The sequence below is a fragment of the Notothenia coriiceps genome, unplaced genomic scaffold, assembly GCF_000735185.1.
Source record: "Notothenia coriiceps isolate Sejong01 unplaced genomic scaffold, NC01 NC01_scaffold00037246, whole genome shotgun sequence".
Taxonomy (NCBI): domain Eukaryota; kingdom Metazoa; phylum Chordata; class Actinopteri; order Perciformes; family Nototheniidae; genus Notothenia; species Notothenia coriiceps.
The window spans coordinates 28230567-28247402 of record NW_011369947.1 but is presented as its reverse complement, the minus strand read 5'-3'; the positions used below and the strand labels follow the sequence as shown (position 1 = coordinate 28247402).

The window sequence follows — 16836 nt, the reverse complement described above, 5'->3', positions numbered from 1 at the left end:
CCTTGCGGAGAATGGCTGAACCGACGCAGCACACATTTAAATGTAAGTATGTAGTGGCGTAGAACATGTGTTGGTAAATATGTTACTTTGTTACATTTGTTATCACCACAGATGTGTTCCGTGAAAGTAAAGCAAGTTCATCATTAGATAGACATCGTGAGGTATTTATTTTCGGTACAGTTTATGTTGAAACCGTTAGAGAGAGTGGCACACTTGTTAGCCTGTTCCATTCTTCTTCGTTTTCCGAAGCCGTGGCTTGGAAGTATACTTGCTTCGTTTCTGAAGGAAGTGACTTGGAAGTACGCGACTACCAAGCCAGCATCCTCGAGATTGAGAAACGGCCATGGACAGGAGCTTCATGGAGACGCACCATGTAAATAAAACAATGTGCTTTCGGCCCTTTATGTTCTCATGGACTCACCTAAGTTCTGTTGTCTTGCAGCACACATAAAAAACAAACATGTCTTTAATCTTGACAAAGCTTCATTGTAATGGAAGAGAGTATTTTCCCAAAATATCCAAATGATTACTTGGTGTTGATAGAAAAGAACATTAGGACAAAGCGTCATCAACTTCATCAGGAATAATATGTTCTTGGTTTGTCTGTCGGTTTATTTGAAAGAAAAGCCGGCCTGGTTTTCATGACATTTGGTGGAAGGGCGTGGCATTGGCCAATGAAGAACCCACTTTATTTTGGTGCAGATCCGAATCAAAGAACAGATCATTTTTCATTTTCGTTAACAATGCGTAATAGGCGATAGGGGTAATTTCCTACTCATTACATCGGGCGTGTCCTAACACTCTTTGGGCTTAGGAAAAAATGTTGTATATACATTTCAGGGTTTAGGTACAAAACAAAAATTAAGATCTCAACTTGACAACGTAAACTGGATTAGTGCTGAAGTGGTCTTTTTGTGTTTTCTTGATGCCCAAAAGCACATTGTTTGAACCCCACACGGCAGCTCTTGGCCTCTGGTTTGATTCTGATCCAGTAAGTGTTTGTTCCACAGCCAGTCAGAAGTAGGCAGTAGCTTTACTGTAAACACAATTATGCTTACTGTGGCAACATTCAGCGACCACATGAAGGGAGATACACTCTCACGCAAAACACTCGCTCAGGCACTCTCACACAGTATACTTACTCACACACTTACACACTCGTAAACTAAAACATGGCAAGCATCCGCACCTGAATCTCACGATCAGACCCACCAGCGGCTCACATGGACACACACCTACACACCATAAACAACTTCCACTGTGGCCGGCACCCTGAGAGAGTAGGGCAAGGGAGCCGGCCCCCTCAGTGCACACACACACACACACACACACACACACACACACACACACACACACACACACACACTGGAACCGCAACAGATAATAAAGTATTTAGAGAGCAAACACTCCACAGGAGGCAGCACTGATGGTGTCCAGCGAATCTGCATGAACACACGCATGGCTAAAGAATTCAGAAAAAATTATTTTCATGGCTGACTGTTGCACGCAAGGTGAATCACACATGCGTGCAATTGCTGTGTCGCTCCTACACACACATGGAGACACACACACACACACACGCACACGCACACGCACACGCACACGCACACGCACACGCACACACACACAATGCCCAGTGTCTCACCTCAGGCAAGCATCTTGTCGGTCAATAGTGTCATTTACAGAATAACACATCATTCTTTCCACTGTGGGAGTGGGCTGGGCTCTTTTTGGTTTCAGAGTCACTGTACTCCCTCCAGCCAACACACACACACACACACACACACACACACACACACACACACACACACACACACACACACACACACACACACACACACACACACATTTGCACACGCATACACACACTTAGAGAACCATATTGAACCTTAAACACACCCTTACACCACTCAAATGTTATTTCTCTTAACCGTGAATTGAAGGGAATCCTCGGGCGGCGTGTTCCAGCGACATTAACACTCCGACCTCATTTCGCTGACCGCAGGCAGGCGAACTGACAGATTTATCTCCATCTCGATTAGTTTAAACAACGTGCAGATTAATCCTGCCAGCAGGAGGGGAAAAGTTCAGATGCCCCGGGCTCGCTGTGTGTCGCTAAGCCTCCTGGTCTCGGCCCGTTGACGCTGAGCAGACTTCGGTCCAGATTGGCTGGATGTTTATTGAACATCGTTTGCTGGTTGTCGGTTTGACGTTTTCCCACAGAGCAGGGCACATTAGTTTCATTAATCGCCACAGAGTCAAGTCAAAGGCTGCGTTCAATCAAACAAACCGCCATCAGGATTCTCCGTTACCCTGTTCATAAGAGAGCTCCACTTGAGCAGGAATGCAGCTGCAGGCGTCACTGCTGTCCTCACTTCACTCGGTTACGAAGACATGTAACATGCAGAGCTGACTGCACAGGTTTGGTCCTTATTACTTTTACCAAGTATCATTTGTAAAATGTACTAAATGAAAATGGTTACAGGAAGATGTATATGCACGATACCAAAACAGAAAATGCTATGTACTGTAGATTAAAGTTCTACGGTAATGAATGGCAAATCTTTCTTGTACTAATCAGTCACTTCAGACACTTCTTGCTTTTTCCAGATCTTAGTAATTCAACCAATTGAGTCCAGACCAGTCCAGAAGCCATCGGTGGAATCGTTGTCAGATATATTGTGTTTTTGAAAAGCACATTAAACTACGCTCCAGATATTCCATTCGACTCCCAGCTAACGCTATTAGATTGTCCATTATAAGCCAGTGATCTTACGATGAGGGGGGGGAGACACGGCTTATTTACTTCATACACTTGGACCCAGCCCTCCTCCTCCTCCTTATTTGCTTTGGTTTACCCAGCATCCTCTGTGTCTTCCTCCAGATTTCAGTGGGGATAGCCGTGGTTCTGAACACCATGTTAACCTGCTTTAGCGTGATTAGCTTCTACCTGGTGTAAACAGGGCGGTGTGCAATCAACGGCCAATAAAACCAGCAAAATATCTCTCTACAAGAAACGTTAGAGAGGGCACAGTTTGACTAATCAGAGTTATTAACAGAAAAATAACTAATAGGCTCAAATAAGAAAGTACAAATCTAGCAGGAGCATCTGCAACCGGCTACATGCAAGGCAAGGCAAGTTTATTTATATAGCACTTTTCAACACAAGGCAATTCAAAGTGCTTTACAGAAATGAAAGACATTCAGNTATCTATATTAATGTAGTGTTTCCTTATAGTCGCAATAAACAAAATTAGAACCACTTATGCCAAAGTCGATTACTTTCAAAGGTTTTAAGTTAAAGGTCTTAAACGAAATTATACGTCCTAACAACCAAACACAGAAGGAAAAGGGAAAACTGACTTTGGTCTGGAGGTTTTAAAGTGCTTTATAAATACAGTTGGATTGGACTAGGGAGATGACTGGAGTTGGTAGTTTTTCGAGAGGTATGTCATCAGGATTGAAAACACTCACACACTGGTGAAGACTGGAAATGAAAACCAAGCTTTCAAGCAGGAGAAGCAGCTGAGTTTGTGTAAAGGCGGGAAGGAGAAAGCAGGTCAGCCACGCCTATCCAGGAGCACACACACACACACACACACACACACACACACACACACACACACACACACACACACACACACACACACACACACACACACACACACACACACACACACAGGGAACAGATAAAAACATGAGTACTGTCGATCCGAACACAACCTCAATCTGTTTGTCTATGAATGTGACTTAGATGAATATCAGAGCACATATTATGACCAATGCATGAGTAACACCAGGAAATTCCCACGCTTCACATTTTTCTTGCCACTGTTCGTTGTGTTATTATTTATTGTGTTGTGTCGGGTAAGTTGTGTGGAAGAATAAAGGGGGAAAGGGGTTAGGCTTACTGAGGAATCCAGGGTGCCCGGAACAGAGAAACCAAATGGGTCATATTTCCCCCCCCCCTACTTGCTTATTTGGTGCAAGTCAGATCCACTGAACCCAGCTCATGTTTACTAACAATGCACATGCCGACAGCTCTTATGCCATTCACAGATATGACTTAGATGAATATCAGAGCACACTTTATGACCAATGCATGCATAACACCAGGAAATTCCCACGTTTCACATACATGGTTTTATCTGGACAGGAAGGGGATGGAAAACTGTAATCTGTAAAGCAACCAAAGCTGTCAGACAAACATATTTACTTCGGGATGTGTTGGAGTAGAAGAAGATGGTCACATAAAACAAAGGTACAAAAAAAGTTTACTATTTGTGTACTTCCATAACATTGTCAGATATACTAAAAAAACTAAATCTAAAGGTTTTTAAATGGATAGAGCCTTGGTGTTGGGATCAGGAGGTCACAGGTTCAAACCCCACTGCAGTCAGCATGTCGTTGTGTCCCTGAGACACTTCACCCCAAATTGCTCCTGTGGGGATTGTCCACAGTATTGAGTATGTAAGTCGCTTTGGATAAAAGCGTCTAACAAGTGACATGTAATGTAATGTGTGCCTCTGGAATTGTTTATGATCAATCACATTTTGTTTATGGCCCAGTATTGCAAATTACACATTTGTCTCAAGTGGCTTTACAGTGTGTACAGAAAACAACACCATCTGTCCTTAGATAGTGCAAAGAAAAACTCCCAAAGAAACACCACAGTTAATGAGGAAAATAGGGGGAAAATACTCAGGGAGAGCAACAGAGGAGGATCCCTCTCCCAGAACGGACAGGCGTGCAATAGGTGTTGTGTGCTTAAATTAAAAAAATGAGTACATTTACAACAGTCCAAATGATAGTAAAGAAAATGTGTCTATATATAAAAAGAAGAGGTAAAGGGATGCAGTTGGATGTCAACAATCTTCCGGGTGCTGCCAGAAGTAGTGAGGTGGACGTTTTAACAGGTTTAGAGACACAAGGGGGTAAAAGGTATGATCATCAAAATAACATAGAATAAAAATAAATAATGATTCCTCTCGGAAAAATAAGACACAAGACTAAGTGAATCGATGCAACAATATAAAACCCTATAAAATAGAGTAGACATATAGGTACAACAAAACAAATAGTAATAAAAACGTCATAACTCTAATAAGGGTTAAACAATTAAAATATTAAAAGAACGCAAAAGGAAATGTTGCTATTAGAACTAAATAATTAGTTATAATAACTAATGATATTAGAAGAGGACCTCACTTTGAGTCCATTTAATTTCAATATAATTTTTCTAAAAAATAACCCGGGGTAATGTTTAGATTTTTTGTTGCACATTGCCGCAAAGACACCTCCAGCAACAAGCATAGCATGTTTGCTAGCCAAGAGAGGGGAAAAAGATGAGTAAACTCAAGAGAAGAAACTCCCTCTGGAGGGAACTTTGGGATTTTAGCCTTTGAAAAAAAACAGTTACTAAATCAGCTTACGATCACCTAAAGAACATATCTAGGATTAAAAGACTAATGTCACAGCAGGATTTGGAAAAACTTGTCCATGCTTTTATCTTCAGCAGACTGGACTACTGTAATGGTGTCTTTACAGGTCTCACTAAAAGATCTATTAGAAAGCTGCAGCTGATTCAGAACGTCGCTGCTCGAGTCCTCACTGAAACTAAGAAAGTGGATTACATCACTCCTGTTCTGAAATCTTTACACTGGCTTCCTGTGTGTCAAAGAATACATTTCTGACCTACTGCTAAATTATGAACCATCCAGATCTCTCAGGTCTTCAGGGACTGGTCAGCTTTCTGTCCCGAGTCAGAACTAAACACGGAGAAGCAGTGTTCAGTTATTATGCTCCAAATATCTGGAACAAACTACCAGAAACCTGCAGGTCAGCTGGAACTCTTACTACTTTTAAATACAGGCTGAAGACTTTTCTTTGTACCGCTGCTTTTAATTGATATATTCACATCTTAAACTGCACTGTAACTTTTATTATCTTTGCTTTTTATCTTTGCTTTTAAATTAGTGTTTTTAAATGTCATTTTATATCATTGTTTTTAAATGAGTGTTTTTAGATATCATTTTATAATATGTTTCTTAATGCTCTTAATGTCTTTCATTTTTGTAAGGCACTTGGAATTGCCTTATGTTGAAATGTGCTATATAAATAAACTTGCCTTGCCTTGCCTTATATTTACGGTAACAGTTTCCCTATAATTAGATCTTCGAAAAAACACATTGTATGGCCTTCCTTAAAACACACAGCATTATATTGAAACGTGACAGCTGTTTCATACCATGTATCATAATTTCAAATGTGAATGCACAGACCCAGTATGTTGTCATTGAAGAACCTAGCATGTTCTTAAGTGCAAGAAGAAAAGCTAGCAATCCTTAAACAGACCACAGATGGCATCCAAGGGGAGCGCAGACAACAACCACAAGAAACAACATTTATGAAGTCAGCTCTTCTCTGGCTCAGTCTGTCTCTCTGAATCTTACAGACCGGCACGCACACACACACACACACACACACACACACACACACACACACACACACACACACACACACACACACACACACACACACACACACACACACACACAGTGACAGACAGGTACAGCCTTCCACTCCATTGACATTGACAGCTTGTCAAAGTGTGGACTGGGTCTGACAGGACACACCTTGCAATCAGCACAGCATGCAAAAGTGGTGAATCAGAATGCATTATGGATGACAGCACTGATAGAGACACTGAGCTGCTCCCTGATCTACGCTGTGGACTTCAGTTAATAATATATTAACTGTAAATATGAATATATGAACTGCCCCAGCATCCCTATCAACATGTATCAGTCTGCACTCTGCATTCTGTTCCTGTGTGAACCTACAGATGCCTTTTGCTGCCACTAAAGCATGCTCTCATGTTCAAAAAGCTCTCTATTTTTCTCCTACTGCCTGTGCTGCAGCATCTCTGTTCACCCTCTGTCTGAAACCAGAGCCCAGTCTGCTCTTATTGGTTAGCTGGCCGGCTCTGTTATGATTGGTCAACTGCTTACAGATGTCCCGCCCCTTAGCCTATCACGTACAATGTGTTGGAACACAAGCCAATAGAAGCGCCAGTGTCACACAGTGATGTCACTATGACAAAGGATTGTGATGGAGGCATTTCAGGAGGGGGGGAATCATTGGGAGAGAAACTCCCTATGGAGGGAACACAGGGATTTTGGACATGAGTCGATAGACATTGAATGGTCGAAGTCCTTCTTGTTTTTGGATCCAATGTGGCTGTTTGCTGCACATAAACAGCTGGGCAGCGTTCAAAATAAAACATTCTGGTTGAATTGATCCGCTGACGTTATGGCTCATTAGAGTTAACAAAAGGCTTCTGTATTTTGAGTGTTCAGAGTTTAGTTTAGGACACTTCCAAATGCAGACACAGGAAGTGGTTATTGGTTTTTCACACCAAGAGGATCATGGGATAATGAGATCCATGTATGCTGAGGAGAGTAATAGTGAGCAGGAACATCCCTGCCTCACCTGCACTTATTCACGCATGATGAAGAATATCCTAATCTGGAATGCAGTAGATCTCTGGTACCAATATAGAATCAGACATCTGAACACTTTAGTTAGTGAGGTGAACTGCTCAGGGAAGGATAATCTGCTCTGAGCACCACCTGATAGTCCTTTATCCTCAAGGAGAGGCCTTTCTTTGTGGTGAACATTTTCCTGTTGCAGATTGACTCGTAGCTTGGAAACTAATCATCAACATTTGAACTGCACTAAAGTAAATGAACACCCTGGAAAATGATAAGTAATAATTAGGGCTGTCAAACGATTAACATTTTTAATCAGATTAATCACAGCTTAAAAATGTATTGATCATGATTAATCACCATTCGAACTATGTCCAAAATATGCCATTTCTTTATGTATATTGTTGTGGGAATGGAAAGATAAATGAAAGAAGGCGGATATATCCATTTAACATACAGTATGTATGTTTATTATAACATTGTTCTGTGAGTCAAAATGAAAGACAGCCCACACACCTATCAATCATCAAACCGTGGGGTCTTATTTCATTAGGCCTACGTGTTGATTTCTATCAACACGCAATGTTGTATCGACGTATATTGAGATGTCCATCCATCCATCCATCTTTTCCCGCTTATCCGTGGTCGGGTCGCGGAGGTAGCAGTTCCAGCAGAGAGCCCCAAACTTTATTTTCCCTGGCCACATCAACCAGCTCTGACTGGGGGATCCCAAGGCGCTCCCAGGCCAGCGAAGAGATATAATCCCTCCACCTGGTTCTAGGTCTACCCCTTGGTCTCTTCCCAGCTGGACNGTTCATTGAGTGTGCGTGTGCGTGTGCGTGTGCGTGTGCGTGCGTGCGTGTGTGTGTGCGTGTGCGTGTGTGTGTTTGTGTGTGTGTGTGTGTGTGTGGAGTAACACAGATATAATCAAAAGGTGGATGAAGTATTCAAATCCTTTACTTAAGTAAAAGTAGTAATACCATGGTCTAAGATAGAATTCTCCATTACCAGTAAAAGTCCTGAGTTGAAAATGTTCAGGAAGTATAGACGTATTATCCGCTAAATATACTTAAAGTATTAAAAGCAAAAGTATTTTACGTGTTGTATTTTTAGAAAATGTAGTAATATTTAGTTTTTATAACTAAGGAATACATATAGAGGTGTTTCTATTATTCTAACTATTTGTCAATGTGGAGTAAAGTTTGGATACTTTGTGTACTAGAGATTAGATTAGAAATATATATACAGTATATACAAATATATACATATATATAAACCATGTTACGAAAAGTAATTAGTAAGTACAATTTAAAAATAAAAACAAGTGGAGTAAGATGTAGTATGAAGCGGCAGACAATGTTAGTAATCAAGTACTGCAAAATTATATTTAAGTACAGGACTTTAGTAATATACTTAGTTACTGTCCACCATTGAATTTATAATATACATCTATTGAAGTCAGTGTGACATCCTCAAAAGAGATTAATGACCACTGTTGTTCTCAGAAATTAGATCTGTACCACACACACACACACACACACACACACACACACACACACACACACACCACAGAGTACTGAGGTGGGAGCGCTGCCAGAGATTAATGACCACTGTTGTTCTCAGAAATTAGATCTGTGTACCTACCACACACACACACACACACACACACACACACACACACACACACACACACACACACACACACACACACACACACACACAATAGACAAATGACGAGTGTATGAGCGAGTGTTTCCTGGCCCTTTGCTCCTCTCTCAGGGAGTCTTACCAGAATCACGTCTATCCAAGATCCACCAGCTCTGTCTGGAGACGTAGAGCAACATCACTGTCATTTCCTACAGGACAATCCTTCTGCAAATCAGCCATGACCTGAGTGGGTGGACAGGGAATAACTAAAGCTGTGTAATTGTTGCAATTATTGGGAAGACAAATCAAATCAGAATGGAAACGTGTCTTGAAAAGCCAGATATGTGGGTACATGGCATGCTGTGACAACCTCTTGCGCAAGACTTGTTCAAGGCTTCAGTTGAAAAATAGGTTTTGACTGCACTTTGGGTTTTTGGGGTCATTTATCCAATCGCTTGTGCCAAGTGTGTGAGAGAAGAGAAATGAACACCAGCGATTAAAGCAAACGTCAAAAAGGTCTCACACACACTTACTGCTAATTGTCACTTTTATCTAAAAACAAAAAAATCTACCCTTTGGAGGCCTTTTAAATATAAATAAGTTGTAGTATCAAGTTGTAGTATTCCAGGAAATATTGTTAGTCTTTCCAATTCTCTCTTTTGGTGTGACCATTGTCACTTCTCCCTTTATTCTTCTTCCCTTAACCATTACTCTGTTTCCAAGAGGGACTTTCAAGAACTTCAAGGCGACACATGGAAACTTGTAACATTAAACAAGTGGTGCTGAAAGGTCTCTCCATTTCAAGTGTTTTGAGGTTTTATTGCATTCTGGTCCGCTGAGGCAACTGCCGTTAAACATTAGCGTATTCGACTACTTTAAAGTCAACTCCTCCCTTAGTGACCATTGCTTTCACAGTATGGTGGAAGCGGACAGCGAAACCACATATGCATTTTACTATTCCTGCTAATCATCTCGTTTTCTCTTCCAGATGTAAATGACATCATATTGTACCCGTTAAGTATCTCAATATGAAACAATTGTAATTTACTGCATGACATTCTTCAATACAAAAATAGCAATAAAAACGTTTTAACAATGTTTTTGATCAATTCTCAAAGACCACGGTTTGCCACATGTCATTTCAGCGTGGTGGATTTCCATGAAGTGTTATATATGTCACACAAATTCACAGTAACTTCACATCCCTGGAAATTGACTGCAGCTCTCTCGTCTCAGTGCAAAAAGCCACATGCTTCACAGGAAGCAGGAGAGGAAACGCTAGGACACTGCTTGTTTATCTGTGGGTGGTTTCCGTTTAGTGACATTTCTGAACAGAAAGGGTGCAGATGCGTGGTTTCACTGTCAAACAATGCTATGCGGTTATCTCTGACACAGATTTGTATCACGACCCTCTGGCTGCAGATGCACTGAACGCCTCATCTCATGTCGCTTGCCGTTTATATCACGAACAACTCTGCAGCTGAAACAATGCCCACACCACAATGAGATGTAATCAATCTAAAGAAATGGCATCAGTGTTGAAAAGGGCAGTTGGGACATTCAGAAGGTCAGAAGATCTACAACATACTTTTAGGCGGTGTAATGTGTGCCAACCATGCATCTATTAGAAAGCTGCGGCTGATTCAGAACGCCGCTGCTCGAGTCCTCACTGACACTAAGAAAGTGGATCACATCACTCCAGTTCTGAAGTCTTTACACTGGCTTCCTGTGTGTCAAAGAATAGATTTCACAATACTGCTGCTGGTTTATAAAGCACTGAATGGTTTAGGCCCAAAATACATTTCTGACCTCCTGCTAAATGATGAACCATCCAGATCTCTCAGGTCTTCAGGGACTGGTCAGCTTTCTGTCCCCAGAGTCAGAACTAAACATGGAGAAGCAGCGTTCAGTTATTATGCTCCAAATATCTGGAACCTGCAGGTCCGCTGCAACTCTGACTACTTTTAAATCCAGGCTGAAGACTTTTCTTTTTGTCGCTGCTTTTAATTGAACTATTCATATCTTAAACTGCACTGTAACTTTTATCCATGTATTTTTTCTTTTAATGTTTATTTTATTATCTTTTCTTTTTAATGACTAATTTTAAATGCCTTTGTCTGAATNCTAGGACAAGCACACACACACAAGCACACGCACGCACGCACGCACGCACACAAGCACACAGTTGTGTGTGTGTGTGTGTGTGTGTGTGTGTGTGTGTATGTGTGTGCTTGTGTGCGTGCGTGCGTGCGTGCGTGTGCTTGTGTGTGTGTGCTTGTCCTAGATAACCTTTTCAAGCCTAGAGAGAGGTCTATATCAGGCAGGGAGATGCAGCTGAGGTCCAGACGGTGAGTTCTCCAGACTAAACCCACGTCAGACGATGTCACTCCGTCTCTCTTTGTTTTCTTTATTTAGCACAATCCTTCCAAAGCTTGTTTGTCATATCTGCCATGCGCAAACACAGCGCACACTAACACACCCTCACTCTGTATTATGGAAACAATAGATGTTTGATGCCCAAATGTCTTGACAGGAGATATGAACTACCCTCAGTATACCTTATCTCTTTCCCCCTTTTTTCTGGCCTTATCTGGAAAGGCACACCTGATCAGATGATGGCTGCCCATTGTAATTTTTTTTTAAAGAGACACTATCTGACTTGGAGGATCTCCTAACAAATTGGCTGGAGTTGTGGGAGTGAAAAAGGAGTCTGTGTGAGACCTGTTTATCAGTGGATCCAGGTTTGTGCCGGCTGTGGTCTCACTAGATAATACTTTGTCTGTAGCCAATCTGTTGGCATAGCTCAACCACCCTCAGACTTCTGATAGCATATTCCCCTGTCCTGTATGAATTTACCTTTTTGTGTGTCTGTAGAATTTACAAAAAGCTACCAGAGGTGACAAAGAAAAAAGAGGAGGAGAAGAAGAGGACCATATCACAAAGCAACAGATTGCGAGCAGACATCTTTAAAAAGGTAGAGTTGGGGTTTAAATGTGTTACAAAATCAACCCAAAACATAAAATGTGTCCGATTCTACAATTCTCATTCAGAGAAATAGAAAACATAAACAGTACTGCATCAAAATTACCTTAAATCCCCAAAACTGACACTGTAACACTTGCTTAAAATGTGTTTCTGAAGATATGGAGCAGAGTCTCATTTTCAAGTTGAATGATCTTTTTTTATGAAATAGTGTTGATGAGGAGATTTTCTATGGAGCTGTAAATGTTTTTCACTGTATTCAAGTCACACTCAGTAACCCAGAATGTGCACTACATAGACATCTTATTAATGTGGGTAGGGATAAGAAATGTTCAAAGTAGAAGTCTGCACAGTATATTTGAATGCAACAATATCTTAACGTACCTAGTGTGTCATATGTTTCTGATTTGATATTTATACAAAACACATCAATCCAACATATAAAGAAGAGCACTTATTTCTTACAATATCTTGAAATACGGGACAGACAAGACATGAAGTAAAATATTAAAATACAAAATAACATAATTTCAAACTAGATTTAAAAGCTACATTTATCAACATTATCACACCTAAATATAACAAAAATCAGTATTAGGCTTTATGTTGGTTTGAACAAAGGTTTCATAGTTATTTAGTTTTTGAGTTGTAATAAACTGAATAAAATGACTCATAGTTTGAAAATCATCCAGCAGAGGGCACTGTTTGACTGCAAAAGTCAGATCCATGGTCATTGGTCAAACTACAAATTAAACATTACAAAATGCACATTTAACATTTATGTCCATTACTTTTCCTTATATATAACATGCAGTTATTTCTGACTTTTCAGGACTAGTGTTTTCTTCAAAATCAGATTAGAAAACACTAGAGAACCTCCTAATAATTCATGCCAAATTGAAACCCTTACTTCATCACAACTAAACCCAATTCAGTCATTATGCTACGCTGTGGTCTTGGCTTTCACTGTACAGTAAAAACACATAACTTAATTAAATGTAACGGATTTTAGACCCTGCTGACGTAATGCCTAGGACTTGCTTAACTGTAAGAGGCAGAATCCATGTCCTCACAATGAGGGGCATGTGGCAAATGACTGATATATTTAGGACATGAAGCGTCAGACAAATCAATTCTTCAGCTTCACATGTGGGTGAGCCATCACTCATCTCCCATAATACCCTTACCCAAACAATACATTTGCTGTCAGTCAGGTGAGATGGTAAAAGTGTGAAGAGATGTCTCCAATCTTTTACAGATAATTACACTATCATGGCAGCTTCAGGCTTGAGAGAGAGAAAGTGGGTGTGTGTGTGTTTTTTACCAATATGTTTTTCAGGGTAATCTCAAAATGATTGTCTTCTCTCTCGTTTTGCCAACCCTTACATAAACTGGGAACCGTTTTGCCTCGGGACTTCCAACAACACTCATTTTAAACACTGTACGACAGTAAATCAACTCTGTGGTTTACTGACACAACCAGCAATTATAGGGCACAGTGTGACGTCAAATGGCTCTGTGAGAGAACATTTTGTATTTCTCAAGGAAATGGAGCCGACTGTAACGATGCCAGCGTGACCTTGCCACCTCTCAAATGAAGCTATTAGCCGGGCACACCCGCAGTGAGATTGGGGGAGAAAAAAGAAGTGTGTTCCACCACGATAAACGCCAAGTCGTGTGTGTGCTACACAGGCGTCATTCTTGTCAGAAAGTCTGCAGCAGGGAGACAGGTTGAGCCCAGAGTAGAGTCACACAGAGGTCTGATAGTGAGAGGTATAGGGTGGGTGGTTTTAAACGCTGGCTGAAATGAGATTCCTACTTTTGGGTTGTGCTGTGAGAGGAGGGCGAATGAATAGCAGTGTATTTGGACCGATAGCAAACTAGAATGATTCCATCCTTCCTGAGGGTGAGGCTTAGGGAGAGGAAAGCCAATTTAGCAGCGGGAGTCTTTCCTGTTTGATGCAGAGCTGCTCTTAAGAGACTAGGGGAAGGCAGATCTGAAAGCAGATACATTTTTGAAAGTTATTGATTACATTGTTTTTCTATTTTTTTGCAGAGACTTCTGGACCAGATACTGCAAAGATAAATTAGAGAAACCAGGAGGTGAAACTGTGTTAATTCACTGACCATCCTGGCTCTGATGTAAATTCAATAGGAATATATTTAATTCAGTCAATCTTCTATGCAAATCATTTCCATGCCTTGGCATATATTCATTTGATTTAGGCTTGATTTATATGAAATATCATGTTCAATCTTTACTTATTCTATCCTGACTGCTTAACAGTTAGAATGAATACAAAATCCGAAACACAAATTGGATTTTGCAGAACAAGATGATGAAGTTATGACGGTGACAAAAACACACATTTTGAGTAATTTTTCATTATTTTCCAACTTTGTAATCTTATTTGATATGTTCCAGAGAAGATACAATTCAATCTATGCCACAATGGCAAAGACAAATAAGCATTTTCTTACCCATATTAAACTGTATGGTATTCTGTATATAAAAATTGTATATGATGTTCAATATAAATAACAATTGTTGTTGTGTGCAGACATTGACAAAACCTAAACTTCTGACACCAACACACACACAAATGAGAATGAGGTTTACAGTTTTATACGTTGAAAAAATGCAATTATACCTTTCTTTACTGTTTAAATGAATACCCAATGATTAAAAGCAATAGAGGCTAATCTTGGCTCATACCCTTTCTACTGTTTGTATTCCTTATCTACGATATCATGTTTCTCTAATGTATCTCAAGAATGAAATAACAGCTTTCCAAGGACATTCTGTGTAGGCATAGTGTTATTTTCCAGGAAATTAAGATTCTGCTTGGAGCCCAGCACCTTGACTATCATTGGTACGGTGCTCTGGGTGTGTACAGTTGGAGAGGGGTCAACCATGTTGCGTCATTGGCTTCACGTCTGCCTCGAGGCCTGTGGATCCTCCCATCCGGAACACTGGAATTCCAAGCTAATCGAACTCAGGAGACTCGCAACGCTGGTGAAAGGGAGCTTTTGTCATAGAGCTCCAAACCAGAGATGACATTGTAATAAGAGAGGCGATTACTGAGCACAGCCTGTGACTGCAGTCCGCATATAGCCCGTAAAGGTGACTGACATCTCTGTGGAACTGAGCCTGCTGGGCTGAGGAGGGAACAGGGGAAGGACATGTGCCGCAGGTCTTAGACCACCGCGCTGTATTAATGCATGCTGTATCTGAAGTTGACTTCTTAAGAGTAAATACTGACCGTGTTTAAAAACCAAACAAAATGCAAGGTTTAATGTCATACTTTACTTTTAGCTACTTTAGTTCAATCTCTTCTACTATGAAAACAACACATTGAAAAACAGTTAGTACAAATATATCAGAAGTAGTAAGATATACAGTATCTAAAGACTATTATAATAGCAATAATAAGTTAGAAAAACACAATTAACTTGCTACTGACAAAATATAAACAAAGGATGCTGTGTACATTATACAAGTGTGTAATGTAATTGCAGTTTTTAACAGATGGATCGATTTGGGCCCATAGCAAGGAAGGAACGTTATGTATTAAACAGTATCAATCCATCAGTAAAGTCAGTTTCCACTGACATGACTGATGGCTGCATTACCAGCAAGACAATTTAAAATAGTAATCCACATGGGAGAAGTGCTCTGCTGTCATGTGGGCTGGTTCCGGACGATGAGCAGAGACTGACAGGCAGCTGTATACGAGGAGAAGGGCTCCTGTCAGTCTGCCTCCCGCTCTCTGAGGCATCATGTGTCTGCATGTCACATTGCTATCTCCGCATAATGTGGACTGTGTACTCTGAGGCCCTTTGCTTAGCCTTGACTGACTTGCATGCCCTGAAGAAACAGCTGATATGTCTGTCTTAGAAAGGATACACTAGATGAGATGTATAGGGCTAATTGTGTACAGTGAAGCAGAAACACTGACAAAGAGTGGTTTGCCATTAGTCATTTCATTGGCACCCATATTTTCTGGGATAGGGTTAGGGTTAGTTTGGCGTCATTGCCATCGTTTCCAGCAGTGTCTCTGTGTTATATTTATTTTAATCTTTAACATCTAAGATAAATGTGCCTTGAAAGTTGTCTTATCACTAAAGAAAATGGTGAGCAAGAGGGAGGAGGAGATGGAGGTGTCATCCAAAACAGAATCAACTCAAAAGTTACAACAGAAAGCAGAGGGGAACATATTTAATAAATCCTTTTCAAAGAGAAAGTTAGGATGGACACCAGACTCTGGCAAATAACTTAAAGTCAGCTCTGGCATATCAAATCTTTTTTATAATTTTCTTTGCAGTTTGTGACCTCAGTGGAGATGTAGAGTGGACTGATATGTGCACTGCACGTAGACATGATGTGACTTTCTTTGCCTGCAGCATTCACAATGAAAAAGATTACTCTAAACCAGACAAGGTAGCCTGTGCAAAACACGGATGGGGCCGTGTGTGTGTGTGTGTGTGTGTGTGTGTGTGTGTGTGTGTGTGTGTGTGTGTGTGTGTGTGTGTGTGTGTGTGTGTGTGTGTGTGTGTGTGTGTGTGTGTTTTTGTATGTCATTTGGACACATAGATTGAAGGATGTGCCATCCTCATCCTAGGGGTATTTTAAAGTGAAGGACAACTTCCTATTTTGATGGACTGAATATTTTTCACATACAATATTCTCACACTGACATTGAATCATGAAGGTCTT

General features: G+C 40.6%; 1 long non-coding RNA gene across 1 annotated transcript; it reads left to right on the top strand.

Moving 5' to 3' along the window:
- Nucleotides 1-11420: 11420 nt before the first annotated feature.
- Nucleotides 11421-15368, top strand: LOC104966230 (uncharacterized). Its single transcript, XR_800649.1, has 3 exons — nt 11421-11485; nt 12012-12111; nt 14176-15368. It is a non-coding gene; the product is annotated as an uncharacterized lncRNA (long non-coding RNA).
- The last annotated feature ends 1468 nt before the right edge of the window (nt 15369-16836 follow it).